Genomic DNA, 20,776 nt, shown 5'->3' with positions numbered 1-20,776 from the left:
TCTTCAACCCCATTGTTTTCAAGCTCGGTAATAAGCTGCCTTTTTCATAAGATAATCCTCGAGTGGCACAACGCGAGGCGATTGCTGAAGCGAGCTACGTGCGTATGTCCAAAAAGGACTGTGGCAGCCGGTGCTCGTGGCAGGGGATGGGATGTGGTGGCCCCATCAGCATCAGCCCTACCCGTCCTAACAGCAGCCAGCCTTCAGCAACAGCCTGCCAGTCCCCAGTACCCCCAGCTAGCTCACCGTGGCGCAGGGGAATAGAGAAGATTTGGGAGAGAAAGAGTCATTTCTCCATCAGCCACCGTGGGTCCAGGCCGAGCGCAAGCAGGAGCGTCCATGCGGACGGTCTCAGCTGGCTCCGTGCAGAACGTACCTCTCCTCAGCACTCTTCCGAGATCTCATTTCAGACCTGTCATGGGAAATTTTATCCTGCACCTGGACTTCTATAGAGGCAAAAATAAATAAACGAACCTGCCCTGCATCCCGTTGTCCTTCACCGCTGTGCATCCTGTGGATTACGAGCTGTAACTGGCATGAAAAACTACATTTAAATACAATATGTACTTATGAGCATGCATACAAGCGCAAGCGTGCGCACACGGTGCAGATCCGAAGGTTAGAGAGGGATGGAGTGGAGACCTGTGGGGTTAGAGGGCTGCACACAATATCCAGGCCTAAACTACCTGAGGTTCAACTGGATTTCAGGAAAACATAGCAGAAAAATATGCTACTGCACTGATACGCAGAGAAATATTTTTTAAATTTGCCTAAATGGATTTAAAGTAACACATGGGGAAAAACTGCTCATAGAGAGCCAGTGATAGCCTTATCAAAGCCAGCCTCCTCCTTCCCCCTTCCCATTCAAGTTTAATTTGGCTTTTATAACAAAGAGCCAGAATTCACCTATTACTCCCTCACACACCTGAGGCTGACAGGCTCCGTCTTGCAGCCAGAGATAGGCAGGATCGGACCCTCATGTACCCTCGACATCCCATGGTGTGCGTCTTTGTAGATCTGGCTTTGCAGGACCAGGACTACCACCTCCAAAAGCTGCGGCTCCCCAAATCCTGCTCCTGCATCAGATGCTCCCTCCCCACCTCCTCCTCTTGCCCCCGTTAAAACACAGATAAGCAGAGCTGGGGGTTGCAAGAACCAGTTAATATTACCAATGTGCTTGGCAGAGGCAGAGCGCTAGGTGAGCACCAGATACTAGGAATATTACCTTTTGTAATCATTGCTTTATTAACATACAACAATCTTATTAAATCTAATCTAAGTGCTTATTTGGCAGGTTCAATAGAAAAGCCTTAATTGAGCTCGTTTTAAATATAGCAACAACTGCTTACTCTGCTTTCCAAGAAGGTACGAGCTTTCCTGGTGACACCTGCTTGCAGCTGACAGCTTGTTAGTGAAGAAGGATGGTTTTTAAGGCTGGATTTTTGCTGGTTTGGGGTTTTCTCAGGGCTCGGTTTATTTGGGGATCCAGGAAGAGTCGGTAACATCAGTCACCCAAGGAGGGCTTTCTCCATCGCCCAGGTGGGTCCATCCATCCATCTGAGATGGTGCCTCACTACCGAGAGGCCAAAAAGGGGATGGGAAGTGCCATTTGTGTCGTGAGCAACCCAGTTCTATGCTTAATTAAAGCTTCCTAATCTGCTGGCAGTGAATCTGCCGGGAGGTTTGACAGCCTTGGCTGGACCTCTTTCATCAGCCACAGCTGCAGCAGTAAATGAGCGGCTCTGTTGAGCCCCCAGGAGCTGCCTGGGCTCCCGGTGGGGATGAATGCCTCGCTTGTCTCCTCCAAAGGCACCACGGCTTCACCTGGCGTACGAGGGGCTTCTTCCGACCAGCCGGCGCCTTGGAGAAAGGGCCTATTTTAACAGGCCTGGGACTGACCTAAATATCAAGATCTGAGCCATCCTTAAAGGATGGGAGCGGAGAGGAAGGCAAGGATTTAAATAGCTGAACTCAAAGCCAAATCTTGACAGCTGGAAGCCCTCTCTGCCTGGATTCACCATCCAGAAGGTTTGGCTGTAGCAAGGAGACAGAGATTTCCAAGTCCTGCCTATCGCTTTGGGTACCAGAAGGGCTCCATCCCCCCCAGGACCACCTGGTCCATAAGGGCTGGAGCAGCACGAGGCCCTCGCCCTGTGGCCAACATGTGGGGTGGGAGGTCACTGTACCAAAAGAGTACACGCTTGTGGAGGACCGAGGGCTTTCTGCTCACCTTGATGTGTGTGCCGTGCAGGCTGGTGGCTCCCTTGCAGCTGCTGATCTTCTCTCCACAGGTCCACCTCTGATTCAGCAGCTCACCCCGAAACTCATTTTCTGGGGAGGGGAAGAGGAACACGGGGTTAGGACACAGAGTCAGCCCAGCACCCCATCAGCAGCATCAACCGGAGGTGAAAACGCAATATTTATTCCCTACCTGCTTTCTTTAATGGCCACACAAATCCTGCCTGAGGATCTCCATGCCCCGAGCAGGACCCCAGAGTGCCACGCCAAGGCCAAGAGCCGCAGCCATGAAGAATTCACGTGTGCACCCTCCGCCTAACCCCGAACACCACAACGCTGCTCAGCTTGGTCCTCACTTGGAAAACACAGTATTAACAGCGAGTGTCACTGGTGGACTGGGCAAGGCAGCTGCCAGCACCGGCCCAGGAGCCTCGCGGCGCCCGTGGCAGCTGGCAAACGGCTTCTCCCTTACACCCTCTTCTTTTTCCAGAGATAAAGTTAATATTTATTCTTTCACAAAAATTTTCACATGTATAGCAGTAGATGGAACCCCTTAGCTGGGCATCACAGAGCCGAGTGAGGTCCCCACACAGGTTTCTGTGACAACTCTCGGTGACACCAGCGTTTTGGGAGTGGGTCATAGCAGCGATATGCGGTGAAGGTGCAAAACAAGGGTCTCGAAGTTAAAGCTCCCGACACAGAGCTGCTTTGGGAGCGAGGGAGAGCAGGCAGAGAGGAACCTCTACCTGAAGAGAAAGATTATGGGAAATACAAACTTTCCAAGCAGATTCTTGGCACTCTCCCTTCATCTAGTACAACTTCAAACATCTCCAGGGAGCCAGCACCGGCCCTGCCACACACGGATGGATCTGCAGCAACCGGACCAGCGCGGAGGAGCTGCCGTGGCATGAGAACTGCGTGGCACAGCTTCCCCTCTGGTGCAGTTATTGCTCACGGTGATGAGATCGAGAGCGTTTGCCCCCGGAGTCTGGCCTTCGGGCTCCCAGCGTCACAGCTCACCTTGGCAAACTGTTGTCACTGTGGGCGCCGGTGCCACGAGTCTTCCCCTCGCATCTTTAATTGCGGCTCCCTCTGGCATTGAGTACTGAATAATTTACTGCCTGTTCTCCGAGTCTTGCTCCATTCATCTTCTACCACTGATGTGAAGGAAAAAGAAGAGCATCCCCCAGAAGGAGGCACGTGAGGAGTTACACACGCACCGGCACGCTCATTCATCTCTGGCTGCTAATAGCCTGGGGAAGAGCTCAGGGCAGAGGCTTCGTTTCCTCTGCCAAACGTGCTCCCATGCTTCCTTGACTTGATGTTTCTATTATTGGGGTGATTGCAAAGACAGGGAGAGCAGAGAGAAGGCTCACACATGCTAAAGGAAACCTGTGGAAGGTGGGTGTTTCCAGCAATGGATAACTTGCTGAGCGTGTAGGACAGTAGCCGAGCAACTTTGGATCCGCTCTGCCACAAAGCAGCTTTTAGGAGAACGTGCAGAAAATAGCTAAGGCATTTATTCCTCCCCTGCCTGTGCCTGTTCTCTATCTACAAGATATTGAGGAACAACCAGTATGTCCCACAGTGCTCTTGCAAGAATAAGTACATTGAAAGACTGGGATAATTCGATCCTGTGATGATGTGCAATCCAAGTTAGTGCCTAAGATAGATGACCATGAAAGTCACCTTCATGTATTTGTCCTAAAACAGAGCTGTTCTGAAGCCAGGAGGGCAGCTGAGGGGACTTTTCTAGGTCTCACAGGAGAAACATCTGTGTTGGAGACTCCACTCCAAACCCTGTCTGAAACACTGTGTTCTGACCTGGACCCACAGGAAAGGCACAGGGCTTGGAAACAAAATCCAAGAGTTGCTGAAACATTATTCTGCTTTGGAGAAGCTCCGAGGAAAGGGAGCAGGGAGGCACAGATGGCCAGGCAGATGATGAAAACCAAGCAAAATGTGGGAAAGAAGCTAGGAAGGAACAGAAGAAAGGAGAAGAAAGGGCAAAAAAACCCCCATCAAATAAGAAGAAATAAAGATGTTTCTATAGCACATTCATAGGACAGTACAGCCTGCCTGCTTATCTGAAGCATTTCCCTGAGCATCCTTCTCCCAAGCAGCGTGTTTTAAAGCAGGAGCATCTTCTCCAGGATGCAGTGGGGGCAGGAGGAGAGGGTGGGTTAAACTGTAGAAACAATGGATCCTGGATGCAAGATAACCCTAAAGATGGCTTAGAAGATTTTTGAAAGGTTGAGAGGTCATGAGATTCAACCCTAAGGAGGGAAAAATAGCAAAACACACATGCACTTATCCTCTTTGGGCCTGTTTTGCTCACGTGTGCCTAAGTCATAGGCTAAGGGCGAGTTCCCGAAGCTGCCACAGTAAATCCGGCCTGAGATGCCAGCTTGTCCTTGCCACGGGCCCTGACCCAACCTCCTGTGCCTTCATCCCTGTGAGCAAGAGGAGGGGAAGGGGCTGTGCATTGGGGCAAGGAGCCTCGGCCAGGCTGAAGGTGCATTGGCCACATCAGCTCAGCGCCTTCCTGCCAGCTCCCATCCCTCTGCCCAGCCCGGTTCAGATGGCCAAGGCAGCTCCATCAACACACGAATCAGATTTCCTCTACTCCGTGCTGCTTAAATGCATCTGGTCTCCAGAGAGGATCAGCTTGCACTGCTGGCTCTGCCCTTTCCACCTCGCCTCCGCACCCCAGGTTCAGCAGAAATACAGCTTGCTAGTTATGTGAAGGACACTTCTTTTAACCCCTACCTGGACCACCCAAGAAGGGATGCAGGGTATTGCCTTAAATGCAAGTTTTTTGCCCATGGGAAGCAGATCCCATAGGGAGCAGCACGTTCTAGGGTCCCCTCCTGGCACCAAGGTGGGACAGCCAAAGGTCACAGCCGGGAGCACTTGCATCCACTCCCCCTTAAAAATAACCTAGATGCTCAGCTGGTCTGATAGATCACTGCCTGACATTCACATTCCAAAGGAAATCACCAGCTTTCCCCCACCAGCTCCATCCTCAGCACCCACCGCCTGGTCAGGACTGGATCATACACTGGGGTCCCTCATTAGACAGGCTGCTTTTCCCTATCAACATTTAGGACAATCCACCACCAAAACATCTGTGTGTCCTCTTCCAAATGAGGCTCTTTCCCAAACCTTTGAATCTATTTGTCCCCCTCTCTCCTTCAGAAATATCTGCAGAGAAAGCTCAGCTGTGAACAAAAGCATTGCGGGTTGTGCAGAATCCTGGCATGAAAAAGCAAGTTCTGTGAAACCTTTGGGTCACCATCATCAACTCCAAACAAATGATCTGGAAACCTGGGAGGGAGACCACACGCAATTCAGAGTGTTAATCAGACTTGGGTGTGTCTTACTTTCCGTTTCCAAAGAGAGAAGAAAGCACTGATTTGCCAGAAAAAAATGAAACCCTCCAAAGAATGGCAGAAAGTTCCCCCCCCAAATAAACTCAAGAAACCTCAGAGGAAGCTTTGGAGTGCAGAAGGCGAATAGAAAATGAGGCAGGACGCTGCAGGAGGGGGCTGCCTGGGCGGCAGCCAGCTCCCACACGTGTCCTTATGGTGCCGGGGGGAGCCACCCTGTCTCCAAATCTATGCAGAGGTTACATCTGCTATAGCAAAGTGATGGGGTGAGAGACAGGTTCCTCACAGAAAAGATGGAGGGTGAAGGCTTCGTTTCTTCATAAGATGCGTCACTGCATATTTAAACTGAAAGACTAGAAGAAAAACATATCAATCTTCATTTGCTTCCCCAAGTGCGAGAAAAGAGAAAAGGAAGAGAGTAAGATTTTTCTTCATCTTTGTTGAGGCACATTTTTCACGGGAAAGGTGAACCCTGTGTTAACAAGGCAACAACATGCTGAGAACAGGCTGGGTCCTTCAGTGTCCCACCAGACAATGCGGGCTCACTTAGAGCAAATACAGCAGCAGTGTCAGGGAGTGGAGGGTGCCCTTTGGACCCCATCTTTCATATGAATTAAAAAAAAAAAAAAATCTCAAATCCAAGTTTTACATCTTCTTTAAGCTGCAAAAGCCACCCACGGGCCCCTCCATCCCCTGTGCACTGCCTGCTGACTAACACCCATGCATTTTGCAGCTCATCACCCACACCCACTGCTCTCTACGGCCACCGGCCGCTGCCTGGAGCACACCGATAACTGAATTTGCTTTCCTGCATGGCCCCAAACCCACAGTGCAGTTGTCCTGGTTTCAGCTGGGATGTAGTTAACTGTCTTCCTAGTGGCTGGTACAGTGCTATGTTTTGAGTTCAGTATGAGAAGAATGTTGATAACACTGATGTTTTCAGTTGTTGCTCAGTAGTGTTTAGACTACAGTCAAGGATTTTTCAGCTTCTCATGCCCAGCCAGGGCACCTGACCCAAACTGGCCAACAGTGTATTCCATACCATGTGACGTCCCATCTAGTTTAGGAACTGGGAAGGGGGGGGGCAGGGGTTTTTTTTTCGCCACTCGGGGACTGGCTGGGTGTCGGTCGGCGGGTGGTGAGCAATTGCCCTGCGCATCATTTGTACATTTCAATCCTTTTATTACTACTGTTGTCATTTTATTAGTGTTATCATTATCATTATTAGTCTCTTCTTTTCTGTTCTATTAAATCGTTCTTATCTCAACCCAGGAGTTTTACTTCTTTTCCTGATTTTCTCCCCCATCCCACTGGATGGGGGGGAGTGAGTGAGCGGCTGCGTGGTGCTTAGTTGCTGGCTGGGGTTAAACCATGACAGCAGTGAAGGCTTCTCTTCCAGCATGCAGCTTGAGTCTTATCGTTGATTTAAGGCTTCAGTCTCAGATCCTAGCCGCACCACCGAACCCCATTGCACAGCCCCCGGGACTCAGCACAGCCCAACCCAGCCTGAAGCACGACTAATTGCCCCACGCTCCTGCCCAACCCCTGCCAAGAAAAGCCTCCTCTGAGCCGATACCCTGCACGAGTGCCTGCGAGTTCAGCCTTCACGCACGCAGGAGCACAGCAGCTATGCATCAGGGTGCTTTTTTCAAGGGAGATGAATTAAAACCTCCATAGGGATTATAATACACTGAAAAAGTAGAACCCAGCTACTATAGCAATTCTTCTCCATTCTTCTCTGATGCCAGAAGTGTTGGTTTAACCCCCGCTCAGGGCACAGAAATACTGTCTATTCAATGCAATTATCACTGTTTACTGTGGCACAGCTACGTTCAGTGCTTCGAATTTAGCTTCCCAAACATGCATTTAATTTAAGATCTAATACCAGATGTTAATTGTATATTGCACAGTAAACGACTGATCATTAAAACATATTAATTGAGGTTTAACAGCTGTGTAATAGATACTACATCTCATACTTATCAGCAAATATGATTTAATAATCAGTTAGGATGGGATGTACGGATAGGAGACTAGCACGGCCAGCTAGATTGCGGGTTCTTTGTTGTTCATTTGCTGACCTAAAGATACTTTTCCTCAGTGTGTTTGGAAAGGAGCTTGGCGATCACCAAGCAGATGTTGAGCTTTGATGCTCTCACCTGGGGAGCTTACCTGGACAAGCCCAAAGGGTTTATAATCTCTATAAAAGGAGGAACGGGGGAGCCATGACCAGTTTCCTCCTATAAAGCTGGGGACAAGCTGCAGGGACCTGGCCACATGACTGTGTTTGTGCCAACAGCAAGGTGGGGAACCGGTGAACCCCAGTGAATGGGGAGCAAATGGTGGGAGATGGTTGTCCTCCCCCAGGACCTAGGGGGTCCTTTCAATGGTGTGCAAGAGTCCCAGCCACCCTGTACTTTCTAGTAGTAACTCTTTTTTAGAGCAAGTTGACAAACGTCATTACCCTTGACGAGGGATGGGTATATCCCAGACCGTATGCCCTGGGCTGGTCTCTGGAGCAGTTCACCTGAGCGCTTGGTCTCCCGCTGCTCTCGTCCTCTGGCTCCATCATCTCATTGAACCAGCACATCCCACTCTCACAGCTCCTCATCCCCGTGTCACTCCCAGCTGTGCCCCCTCTCGACAAAGTGCAGAGCCAGACAGTGCCTTGCTGCACCGTGCGGCTGTTTGGAGACCCAACAGCTAATGGTACCAGTGAGCTGAATCTTTGATCCCATGGCCCCAACAAACACGCAATGCTGGCTTAGCCTACTGTGCTGCGACATCAAAGGTGATGAAATCTGTGATGCGCACTGTGATCTTTTATTTTCCCCTTGCCCTAAGGAAAGGAAGGGGTTTGATTTCAGTAGGATCAAGCCTTTTTAGTGCTTTCACTGCCAAACAGATGCTTGCAGCGTGGCATGCGTTGCTAACCCACTAAGCAACCGGCTCAGCACCAGCAGGGCTCAGAAGTGTTTGCTGCCAACAGCCAAGTCCAGCCCTGCTCAGCTCCGTGGGTCCTGGGGCCACAGAGATGAGGAGGGGAGCACCAGGGTTTCCATCTGGCTATGCAAAGGCAAAAAGGACAGCTCATTGCTACCGTAATGCCACTGTTTCTCCATCTCCAGCCACAAGAACCTGCCATCCTCCTTCCAGCAATTCCTGCGGTGCCCAGGGACCAGCCAGCAGCCCGGGGAGCATCGCCTGCCTTGGCTCCCTCCTCCAGCCCTGCCTGAAGCAGAGGTGACTCGCGTCCTCCTTCCCAGCCCGATGCCACCTCACCTCTTGGCTCATCCTGCTTTTGACACCATCAGCTGCCACCTCTGCCCAGGTGGCTGTGTCAGCTCCTGTGGCCACCTCAGCCGTGCCAGTTCACATGCTTTGCCCTGTCATGCCTGACACCTTTGCATGCTTTTGAACACTCTTTGCTAGGTTGTCGATGGAAAAAGGGAATCATCCCTTTCCCACGGCTCCGGGACAGGACACAGAGCAACTGGCTTAGTCGCAAGAAGATTCAGATTTCCCAAACACAAGGGCGTGTTGCAATAGGAAGGAAAGAAACACCGAAACCAGCTCCTTCAAGAGGGAGCAAAGCCTTCAGCAGTGGGTTAAAGATCCACCAGGAGCAAAGTACGGACATCACCTTGCCACGAGAGCCGGCATCCCCAAGCCCCTGCGCCGGCTGCGCTGCCGTCCTTCACCCAGGGGCAGCTCTCCATCCCTGCCCCGCAGCTCTGCACACCGAGCGGTGAAGTGCTCTAGGGAAGGACCAACATTTCATCCTCTTTCTCCATATCACCCAGCGCAACAGAAGCTGAAGCCCTCAGTGCACCTATGATGCAAAGGAAGCAAATGAGGCTACAGTCTCTCCTCATTAAGAGCAATATTCATGCTCCAGTGTTCATGGCCAGTTAATAAGACTTTTTATTAGAGTCTTTTTTCTTTTTCTACAGAGTGGCAGAAGCACACTACACAGAGCTGCAGAAGATATCAGAGAAGGTTGTTTTCTCCTTCCATCCTTGTATCACTTGTGTACTCTTCAAGAGAGGAATAAATGCTGCATGCCCACAGTACCACTGCTATCTCTGCGTTGTTCTTAAGTATATTGATCAAGAAGAATAAAGAGTGAACATTGGCCAACATCCCATCTTCCCCCGGCTCCTTGGGGGAGCTGTCAAAATGCAGAGCCGTTTTGAGCATGGCCAGCAACAACAGGGAAAACAAAGCGATGAGGTTCTCCACCAGAGAATCCCCTTGGGGTTTCCGAGGCCCAGCGCAACAGCAGGGCCTGGAAAAGCTCTCAGCTGATGCTGACCCCCTCCAAGACAAGAGCAAGACCTGAGCCATGGGCTTCTCTGCCTCCTGCCTTCACCCTGCCAGCCACTAAATGTTGCCCAAAGTGTGAATTTTCCTACTGCAATAGCAGGAACTTCATGCGAGCCTGCTGATTAATTCCTCTCCAAACATATCTGAGCCTGAACAAAAAAAAAAACCAAAAAAAACCAACAAAAAAAATATCAAGCAAGCCCCAGCTTGTCCCCCATTCTGCCAGGCTTATCCCACAGCATGGACCACTCCTGCCACCGGCTTCGTCTCCAGTGTCCGTCCTTTTGTGCACGCAGAGGGAGCCCTGCTCAGCAATGCTCATCTGCTTGTGCCCGGCACGTGTGCAAACAGGCGTGTAACGTATCAGGCACACAGGAGAGCATCTCCGAGAAACAGGATGTTGCTTCTTTCTTCTTGCATGTTTCCCTCATTATTTTGTTCTAATTTGGCTTTCCCGGTACCTTCTCTATTCAATAAAAGCCAAATGCAAACCACGTCCCTTAATCTCTGAAACAGCAGCTCACTGCTGAGAAAATAATATAGATGTAACTTCCAGCATCACACACTTTCTTTTCCATTTATATGCAAATGCCGACCTTTCACCCAAGCTGTCTCAAAGAAGTATTTCCTTAAAAATGCAAATAGCATGTTGCAGGCAGTTACTCTGGTTGAGTCTTTCTTATATTATTATTATTATTTCTTTTAACCTTACCAGCACTGTAAAACACAACTGCTAAACTGCACCCCAGTAATAATTACTTTTCAGACCAAATCGAAAGCCTCCGTGGAGCCGATGTGTCGAAACACCAGCAGGAGAATTCAGCGCAGAGGAATTTTTAGAGATGGTTTTGGATAAGCGTGTCTTGGGCCAGTGGGAAGGAAGCAGCTCCAAGACAGGTTGCTGCCAAAGGGAACGACCTGGTGGCTCAGGGTGAGGATACAAGAGCATCTTCTGTCTTTTAAAACCCTTCCCACAGCGCTGCTGACACACAGAAACCCTCAGGAAGGGGGAAACAACCTGTGTAAGCCGGGGAGGTCTGCGTGGGGTGAGCACAGCGGGTGCAAGGAGTACGTCCACTATTACTGCTCGGGTTGGACATGGGTGTCCTTCCCCGCCTGAGGTGGTCTGGGAAGACCTTTAGGGTTGTGTGTGTGTGCGTGCACGGTGTATCTGTGCTGTACAAAGGGGCCCTGGGGCAGCATTAGGGCTCCTGGGGCTGAAGATGAGCAGTGAGAAGGGTGGTTGAGGAAGGGGCCGGTGGGGAAGCGGCCACAGTGAGATGACGGATGCGGAGGAACAAATCAGATTAGGGGATTTCAGCTCCAAGAGCCCTCTAGTTCACCTCTCTGCCTCCCAGCCATTGAGAGAAGGGTAAACCTCCGGGGAAAGCAGCGTAGTACTGCTTCCATCTCTACCATGGCCGCAGTCCCAGCGCCAGCAGCAGCGTGCCAGACAGCCCTTGGCTTGCATCTCCTGACCCATGGGGATGGGGACAGGGTCATCCCCCCAAATCGGGAGCACAAACCCACCCTGGCAGGTTAGGCGGTAAAAGGAGACATCAGCAATTGCTGCAACCAAAGCCTCCCCTTTCTCACGGCTGCTCTACACCCATATAGGGACGTACGCCCAGTGTGGATGGATGTCCAACAGACAGAGCTGGATGCATTGATCCAGCTCAGGCACTTGACACCCTGTGTCTGAGCCACTCCATCATCTTTGGAAATCAAGGGAGAAGAGGAAGAGCGAGCCTGAGCGTTGTGCTTGTAGAGGGGATTACAAGGCTGCACGCTGGGGGGAAGCCAAATGTAAAAAGCAAAGGTTATAAATGAGGTTCTTCGCATCCAGAAATAGCAAGTGAGAAAAGCCAGCCAGCCAGCCTTCCTCAGACAGGGTAACACGTCGTTCAGCTCAGTACCCGTTTCTCAGCAGCAAATATAGATTTCCCCAGTGTGTAGGGAAAGAGTAGAAGAAACAGGTGAGAGATGAACTGATCTTTCCTCTATTGTTTTAGTCATCTACAGATTTAGCTGTCAATGACTTTAGTTTCTTCTGCGCTCCAAACCTCTGGAGATGCCCCGGTGTTGGCTGTCACAGCCCAAGTGAATGTGAATCTGCTCTGGGACCTTACCCTCAGCCCCACAGGTTCTGGGAAAAAACACAGAACTGCAAAAAAACCCCACAAAAGCTGCAAAAACCCCACATTGCTTCTGCCAAATTTGGCCCAAGCTGGGCACACAGAGGTGTTTGAGGGACACAAACCCTTTTGCCCTCAGCACAGGAATGGAGTCCACCAACAGCATTTGCTCAAGTGGATGGTTTTCTGGACGGGCTTTTCTACCACGTGTGATACCAGGTCAGGCAGAGGAGGAAGAAGCTGTCTGGAAGAGCTGGGGAAGAGGCTGGCAGTGCCTCTGACGCAAAGTTAGATGACTAAGTGGGCTACTTCCCAGCTGCCAGCTTGTCTTTATGATATTAAGCCTTTCCTCTCTGCTGCCATATAAGAAGTGAAAAGTTGACACGTAAGCGTGTGTCATACGGAGTCAGAGAGACAGAAGCAATAAGGCATAAAAGGAGGTGAGATCATCGCGCAGCAACAACTCCCCTGGGGTAAGAGGCAACGCTGCACAGTGCCCGCTGGCTCTCAGCCCCCCACCAGCATCTTTTCTCGTGGCACGGGCTCGGCACACTCAAACCAAAGCCCATTTCCACACCAAGCCTCCCGCACCAGGGGCACGCACAGGATGCCACGCTGCCCGCCGTGACACGAGGCGATTAAGCTCACCCTTCCAATGGCTTTATTAAAAAGGAGCCTCTGCCGCAGCGCGCGGCTCTGCCAGCCGTAATGTCACGGCCCCCCAGCATTATCACCACTGAATGGGGCGGCCACTGTGCACCACTTGCTTGAAAAGAAGGAGAATCATCAAATATGTTAAGTTTATAGCCCTGCTGGCACCGCTCTTAGTGCTCCTGCGGACCCCGTGTAATTGAATTTAAATCGAGGCGAGTGATACCTTTCTGTCCTTCCTACGGCAGCCTGCGCTTGCTTGTGAATACAAAGTGGGGATGACAAGGAGGACGGATGGGGCAGCAGCTGGGTGCCCATGGGCAGTGCTCTCGGAGCACCTTTCATCCCCATTTCCAGGCACTTGCACAGGCTGAGCCCGCTGCGCCGCATCGGTTTTGTGCCGATACCGAACCGGGAGCGGGGAAAGCCCAAAGTCTCCAGCGGTGAGCTTGTTCCCCAGACCCTGCAGCCAAGGATTAGCTCATATCCTGCAAGTGGGAAGTTCATGTCTCCTCCAAATCCTTCTTTTTCCCAATCCTCCCCTTTCCGATGGGGTGTCCTTGCTCTCTTCAGCAGCGCTCCTTGCTTGGCAGGCAAGCGCGGCAGGGAAGCAGCCAACCTGCCAGAGCCGCTTTGCTGGCTCGGCAGCGACCGGCCTCCCCAGCAGCCAGGAAAGCCGCTCCATGCCAGGAGGGAGCCGAAAGTTTCTAAGGGATGCGGGAGAGGAGCTGACAACTCCGCGTTCCTCTGAGACACTGCCGGCAAAGTTAACTGTTTAGACTGTCATTTTTTTTTTTAAAGCAACAACATTGCTCCCAGGCACTTTTTTTTTTTTCTCCACTTTTTTAAATAAAAAAAACAGAGCAGCTCTCTCCAGTAGGCTATTAATCCTCTCCTGTCAGTTGTGTTCTTGGAGAGCGCGTTTCTCTGGGCAAAAGCAGCGAGTTGCTTGCTGACTAATTACATCAAAATATTGAGGGCAACAAAGAAACCTTTAACTCCACTTGCCAGAAGCTTGCTAGATGCAAAGCTTCAAAATTATGGAGGAGAAACGTATGCAACAGCAGGAAAAGCTGGGACTCCAGATGTGCTCATGGCCACATCAGCTTTCAGAGGCACGAACTTTCTCTCCTCTCTGCAGAGCTGCTCGAGTTGGGCTAACTTTGCCCAAGATAACTTTACCCAGCATATCTCCCAGCCAAGGCTTTTGATGTCTTACAAATAAAGAATTTTGGCTTTTACCAGGGAAGGGCATTAATTTATTTTCTCTCATTCCTGTGCAGACGCTTGGGTTTTAGGTACAGAGTAAGGACTGGACTCACGCACCAGAAGGAAGGCTCTTGCTTAGGCTTCAAGCCCCATTACAAGAAGGTTTTCAAAAGCTCTTGGCTGAAATCAGGCAACTTCTCTCAAAGCCCATCTAGCACCTTCGCTTACCCCTTGGGACACGGCTTCGCAGACCAGACCCATCCCTGCCCCAAAACTTTCACCGGACACACAGTCAACCGGGTTTGGGGGTTGACTTCATTTCCATCCCATCACCCCACATTGTCCATACAGCCAGAATGGGGAAAGCCAGTGCCAAGTGAGGAAAGCCCAATTCTGCATTTAGGTGCTAAACCCGATATCCTTCCAAGACAGTTTGGATGTCCAAGAGCTGAAACAGGGGACTCAAAAGCAAGCTTTGGCCCCAAACCCATGGCTGCCAGACAGACATCACCTTCCACCTCCGAGCTGCCTCTCCCAGGCTGGAGAGCACCAGGGGCAGGGAAAGACTCCGGCTCTGAAACACAGGTTAACCAAAATCAGCTGCTGGGGAGGTTTCTCTGTGCTTCGTGGGTGTTTCTACACACAGGTAATTTGGTACTCATCACAAAACTTAACAAGCCACCCTCGGGGAGCCCGGCGACAAGCACGAGGCAGAGTTATTCAAAATCAAATTGTTGGTTTCGAGGGCTTGTTTAAAAAAAGAAATTCAAAAGTGCTCAGAGTGTCACCTACAGATTTTGCCAGCAATACCTTGGTTTTTAAATACTGTGTGCATGAAAGCTCCCCTAGAGCCATCTCTTGTACCTTATAATAATATTCACCGGGGGAGCCTCCTAATGTGGGGTTTGAATCCATTGCCGCTGAATACACCTGACTCCTTGGCTCAAGGGGAGCATTCAGGTAAACACACCCGCGAGCTGCTGCTCAGAGAGACGATTACAGTCCTCAGCATCGATCAGAAAGGTCTGATCGTGCCCATGAGGAGCAAGAGGCTTCCCCAAAACGGGCACAGACCTGGCTTGCAGCTGGCATCCTAGGGAGAACCATGCGCTTACCAAATGGTTTCAAGTGAAGGAACGAAGAAACCCGAGTCTCTACTGCAGTTTATATTTAATTAGAGGAAAGGCAGCTTACGCAGCAGTTTCGGAAACATATTGTCTTGCAGCATATTGGATATTTGTATCTTAACAGCTCGACATCGATTTCTTTTATGTAAAGGAAGAGGGGGGGAAGAGCACTGCGTGCCCTAAGTTGTGTTAGCTCCAAAGAGACGCCTGTACCGCTTGGACTAATGTTTAGAGTAATCAAAGGCGTGAACTCATGTATTATGTATGGGAACGAGAGTTTTCAGTCTTCTGCAAAAAGGAATCTCCAGCGTTTGGTATTTTGTTAGCAGGCTGGCACCATATGGCTCTCCCCTGCTGATATTCTTTCACACCAGAACTTTATGTTCAGATGCTTTAGTTAATATTTTACCCAGCAAGCATAAACAAGATGCAAAGATTGCAGTCGACAGCAACCTTCTCTTAAACCATACACCCATGTTAATAGTGAAGGCTTCTTTCAGCAAGTATTTTACCGAACACATGCCTGGCTTTTTTTTTTTTTTTCCCCCCCTGAAGGGTCCAAGCTGGGCCATTTACTTTAACTGCCTCAGCATCAAACAAAACACAAGCAGCGAACCTGAGAAGGACGTTTTCACTCCCTCCCTACTCCATTTTCTGCCTGGTCCAAGGCAGCACTGCATGCGAGCAGGTGCCGCACACATACGAGGCGTATTTGTGTACAATTTAAGGCTGCACCTCTGCTTGTTTTTTGTTTCAGACTAGATTCTATCTCAGGAAGGTAGAGTTGCCTCCTCTCCACTACTGGAGCAGGGATGGAACACCAGGCAAAACTCACAGCCCAAGGGCAAGCTTCACCCAAGCTCTAACAGCCTAAACTGGCCAAGACCAACAATATGGAGCATCCAACTTGACAGGCTTTACTGAGACGTGTGTTTCCCTCCACTCTGCCCCAAGTTAGACACAGAATCACTTCGGAAAACTGCAGCTTGGAGATCTGGCTCCAAATATTACATTTAGGTTTCCTCCACCCTCCCCCCCCTCCAATATTCTTATTATTCTTTAATATTCTTAAAACAAATAGGACCTAACAGATGTCTTTCAGCCTGCACTCTTATTAATGAGAATATTGTAAGAGTGGAAATCAGGTCACAAATGTTTAATACTTTGTTTAAAAAGTCTTCAGCTTCTTTAAAGAGTTCCACTAATCCCAACATGACAGATGTACAAGGCAGTTTTGCTTGGGGCAGATTAAAATTCTCGCTCTGATTTGCTCTTTCATTTGGTCTGATTAAAATAACATTGCAATTTTTTTTAATGTGCTGACTTCAAAATAAAAAAGGAAAGAATAAAAAGTGACCAGTAAAGGCCAGCATGATCACAATAATAGCAAATTTATTGTTGTTAAGATAAAAAAGCAAGACAAAAGGAACTGAGGGACAGCCAGCCTATATCCAGGTTAGCATTAAAGCTCTGTGTTAAAGATAAAAGGGGGACCTTTCCAAACTATGTTTTTCCATTTGAAAGTGTTTATTAATCTATTCTCTCTGAAGCAAAAAGTTCAATGAAAGACAAAGATCAAAAGTATTTTAATTCAGGTGAAAATTATATTTTTTATCTTTTTTTTTTAATAAAAAAACCAAATAAAAATGAAAAGCAGAGTATTGCAGAGGGTATCACTTCATTATTCCGCTATAAGACTGACACTTGCTGGGAACAGCCCGGCTGGTAGGACAAGATGATCTCAGTCAGCCTTTCCTCAACCTAACTGTGCCTGGAAATTCCCCATTTCCCTTTCCTGACATCCTTTCACACCAGACCACCCTTCCCTGGACAAGCTTTCACAACTAACTTCATTTCCTCGCTGCTATAAAACACACCGGGCATCTGAGTCACGTATGAACGCGTGCGTGGCAATCGATACACCAGGATGCTCTGATCGGCTGAGCAGAGGAGCGGGGAGGTGGGATGGAGCTCACAGCCCGTATCCTTTCCCCACGCTCATCCGTAAACAAGCTGGAGCCACGTGTGCCTTTACCCTCTTGGATCTGCCTGAAAACGGCCACAGTTCCCAGTGCCAGCTCCCTCCAGGGCACCGCTGGACCAGTTTCATACAGGCATTGCTGCCCCAAAGGCTCCTGTAGCACGGATGGAGGCATTGCTTTAAAAAGCAGCCAGTGATGATCAAAATACAGTCTCCCAAAGGGCAAACTCCTCCTTAAAGGGACCAAGATTTCACACTAAGATCTCAGGCTGTTAGTCTGAGCCCAGAAACCTTCTCTGCCTCCCCATCCCCACCTGCAAAACCACAGCAACGCCCCACAGAAGTGTTGTGGGGATGAATAACCTCAACAATAGAAAAACACTAGTTTTGTGTTGTATATTAAGCTGTTTCTCCTTAAAATTCCAGCTTATGCCTTCTGTAAGAGAGTCCCCAGAAAATCCACAAAATGTTTCAACTTTATGAGGAGTTGCTCCATTCAGGTGACTTTTAGCGTTTACATTCTTTAAACATATGTGTTCAACGCGCGTTCGTGCCTCTGAGATGTCCTCACCTCAGTGCCCACCTCCAGCTATTCCCAGGGCAGAAACAACCTCCCCCCCACACACACAAGATGCTGCAGCGAAGCAGCTCCAAGAAGCTGAGGGATGCCCTCCTGCGCTGCTGCTCACACGCAGGGGAAGCCCAGCGAACCTGCACAGGGAAGGAGACACTTGGAAACTGCTTTTCACCTTCTGTGTCTCAGCCCTGTCCCAAAGGGCCAAGCCACCACGCAGCTGCTCCCAGCGAAGCAGCTCCCAAGTTCTGCAAGGGCAAACGCTGCACTTTCACAAATTCCCTTTGACGCCAGAAGGAGAAGCTTGCTTCTTCCAAATATATACACACAAAGCCCTTTTCTCCTTGGTGAAAATATTTGCAGGGAGTGGGGGGATGACAGAGTTCCCTCCCATCTCTGAAGGGAGCAGAAGGGATGTCCCAGCCCTCCTCTTTGCCATTACTCATGGCCCAGATCCCAGAGCAAAAGTCTCATATAAATTCATTTCACTCCAGGAGCAAGGTATTTCGGGGCATTTCTCCCATCCCAGAAACTTTTCACAGTATGTGCTTATCACCCCACTTCTCTATTCACGCCATGATCTCCTGTCTATGGACTAGGTGGTGGATCAAGTTTCTACTTTTCAAAGATAACCAGCCTCAGAAGCCATACGGAATACTTTAAGATGGGAGTTTTCACACAAGCCAGCCTTAAGGATGTCAGAGACACCAGGGTACTCTGCATGATGCACCCCAGGAGACCAGCGCTGGTACCTAGGTGGTAGAGTTGTTCTTTCTAGAAACCAGCAAAACCCAGGAGAAAGATTGAAAAGGTGTGGGAGGGGAAGGTGGAAAGCGTGAGGTTTCCCGACAGCAACTTCTGCCCTGTCAAAACTCTAGAAATACCTGGGAACTGAGAGGATGGGTGGGAGTTAACCCCAGGCTGATAATCCCTTTCACACAGCCGCTGTAGGGCTATGTCCTAAAGCACAAATAAACCCGGAGTCTGGGGCCACCTTAGCCTCCCTCCTGGGTGTCAGCATCCTTGTCTGCACAGCCAGGGAGCAAACAGCATTTGCACAACAAATAACTCGAAGAGGGGATTTGTTGGAGGAAGAAGAGTAACACACAGTGGTGTATTCCCAGCTCTGGAAGTTTACAGCTTGAATCCTCCACCCTCAGCTCCCGTGTATGAGAAAGAGGAACAGCTATAAAGTGACAACAGGAGATGTCCTTCGTCATTAAGGAAAGAGCTCTAGCAACTAAGCCGCACAGTTTACAGCTGTAAAAATAAGTCCTGCCATTTACAGACTGACGCACACACAAAGCAAAGGGGAGACCGGGTCTTGCCCCCCACTTTGCCATTAAACTCTCACATCTGACTTCCCAGCGATAACGCGATGCTTCCCCCGTCTCCCTCCCCTTCCCACGGCTGATATCATGTCTTCTGGGAAGCCCAGCCCAGCCGTGGCAATTTCCCCCGCACGCTCCGGCCTTTACTGTAAACCTGCCGCTTCCCCCCCCTCGCTCTGCTCTCAGGGGGCAGAGGGTCCCCCCAAACTTCTGAGTGGGATGCATGCCAGCACCCTTTGCGAAATAAGCACCCCCAGGTTGCAAAAGGAGGGCTCTATCCCTTACCGGATAGGGAGCTAGGGACCATTTTGCATTGCACTGACTTAATTTTTGGAGGCGGGGGGGGCTCAGGAGTATAAATTCGGCTGCGCTCCTCAAACCCTGATGCAGAACCACGGTGGGATTTGGGGAAGGGAGAAGAGTTTATATTCCTGAGCTCCAAAAGCTGGGTAATTCAGCCTGTTTAGGGTGTATTGCTGATTTAAGGTGCACTGCTTCCCCCCCCACAAAGCCCCAGAAGAACAGCATGCCCCACCAAGGAGCCAAGTTTGGAGGCAGCACCCCAAAGCCGAGGCTGCCGGGGGGGGGGAGTTTAGCACTATCTGCTAAAATGGCAGCTGCTCTGACGCCGAGTTACGTCTTGCAAAGTCAGCCCTGCCCTCATCATCATCATCATCATCATCATCATCTGACTGCCAGGAACCGGGACCGCTCCGCTGCCGGCTCTCCCGGGGGCTCCGCGGGACGGGAACGGGGCGGGGGGGGGGGGGGTTGCAGAGCCGGAGCTTCCCCTGCCCACCCCAGACCCCCCAGTTTGCGGCTTCGGGTTGTTGGAAAAAGTCCTGGCCCAGCTGGGTTAGTCGCCAGCCTAATGATTTCCCCCAGCCCCCGGCTGGAAGCACCTGGGCTTGCTGTGTGCCCCCCCCTTTCCCTCCCACCCCAACCCGGGGGCATTAACAGACACAGCCCAGCTCTACAAAACAAAAGCCGAGGTGGGGGGGGCTCGCCGCCCTGACCCCTGGGCTGCTCTCCCCCTGCTCGGTGTGTCGTCCCCCCCCCGCTTTGGGGACAAGGCTGAGCCCGGGGGTGGGGGGAGCAAAGGGACCGGGCACCGAGTAGCAGCACGGACCGGGAAGGGGGGGGAGAAAGGAGGGGTAGGGGGTTCTCGCCCACTTCCAGCCCAGGAGTTGCCCAAAAGGGGGGGGGGACACCCCCGTCCCAAACCCACCAACGCCAACCTTGGAGGTGACCTTAAGCACCGTCCCGCAGTGGGACGCCCCCCCCCCCCCCAGCCGGGCCAAACCCCTGGGGATCCCCCCCTTGTAGGGGTTCCCGGGGGGGGGGGCTGCATTTTGGCTTTCCTACAGTACGAGGTGCCCCAGCTACCCCCTCTCCCCCCCCCCCCCCCGAGGGCTACTGCGGGCCGACGGCAACGCTGGGGGGGCGGGAAATTCACGGACCCTGCTCGCAGGGGAGAAGGGGCTCTGCCCACCCTGACCCCCCCCCTCGACGGGACCCCCGGGACGGTTGTCCCCCCCTCCCGCCCCAACGGCACCCTGGGACAGACCTGGTCCCCCCACTCCGGGGTACGCGGACCCCAACTCCACCGGGACAACAAGGAGCAGCTCCCATCTGCTTTCTGGGAAGGAATAAACCCAACTTTCTGGAGTTTTCCTACTCTTCTCGCCTTTGGGATCCCTCAGATCCCTATACCAGTTGCAAACAAAAAAAAAAAAAAAAAAAAAAGGCAAAAATAAGTTATTCTTGGTCTTCCCGAGGTAGGAGAAAGAGGGAAAGGAAGGGAAGAGGGCAGGC

At 50.8% G+C, this 20,776-nt stretch overlaps 1 protein-coding gene across 6 annotated transcripts in view; it reads right to left on the bottom strand.

Moving 5' to 3' along the window:
* MYT1 (myelin transcription factor 1) overlaps window positions 1-20,776 on the bottom strand; it is a 65,504-nt gene that overhangs the window by 42,466 nt on the left and 2,262 nt on the right. For all 6 annotated transcript variants that reach the window (XM_069803023.1, XM_069802994.1, XM_069803014.1 and 3 more), the window contains exon 2: window positions 2,231-2,331. The gene's annotated coding sequence lies outside the window, so the exon portion shown is untranslated. The remainder of the gene's footprint in view (window positions 1-2,230; window positions 2,332-20,776) is intronic.

This window comes from Haliaeetus albicilla, chromosome 2 (assembly GCF_947461875.1).
Source record: "Haliaeetus albicilla chromosome 2, bHalAlb1.1, whole genome shotgun sequence".
In the NCBI taxonomy this organism is placed as follows: Eukaryota; Metazoa; Chordata; class Aves; order Accipitriformes; family Accipitridae; genus Haliaeetus; species Haliaeetus albicilla.
The sequence above is the reverse complement of the archived record's forward strand: the minus strand, read 5'-3'. Positions and strand labels throughout refer to the sequence as shown.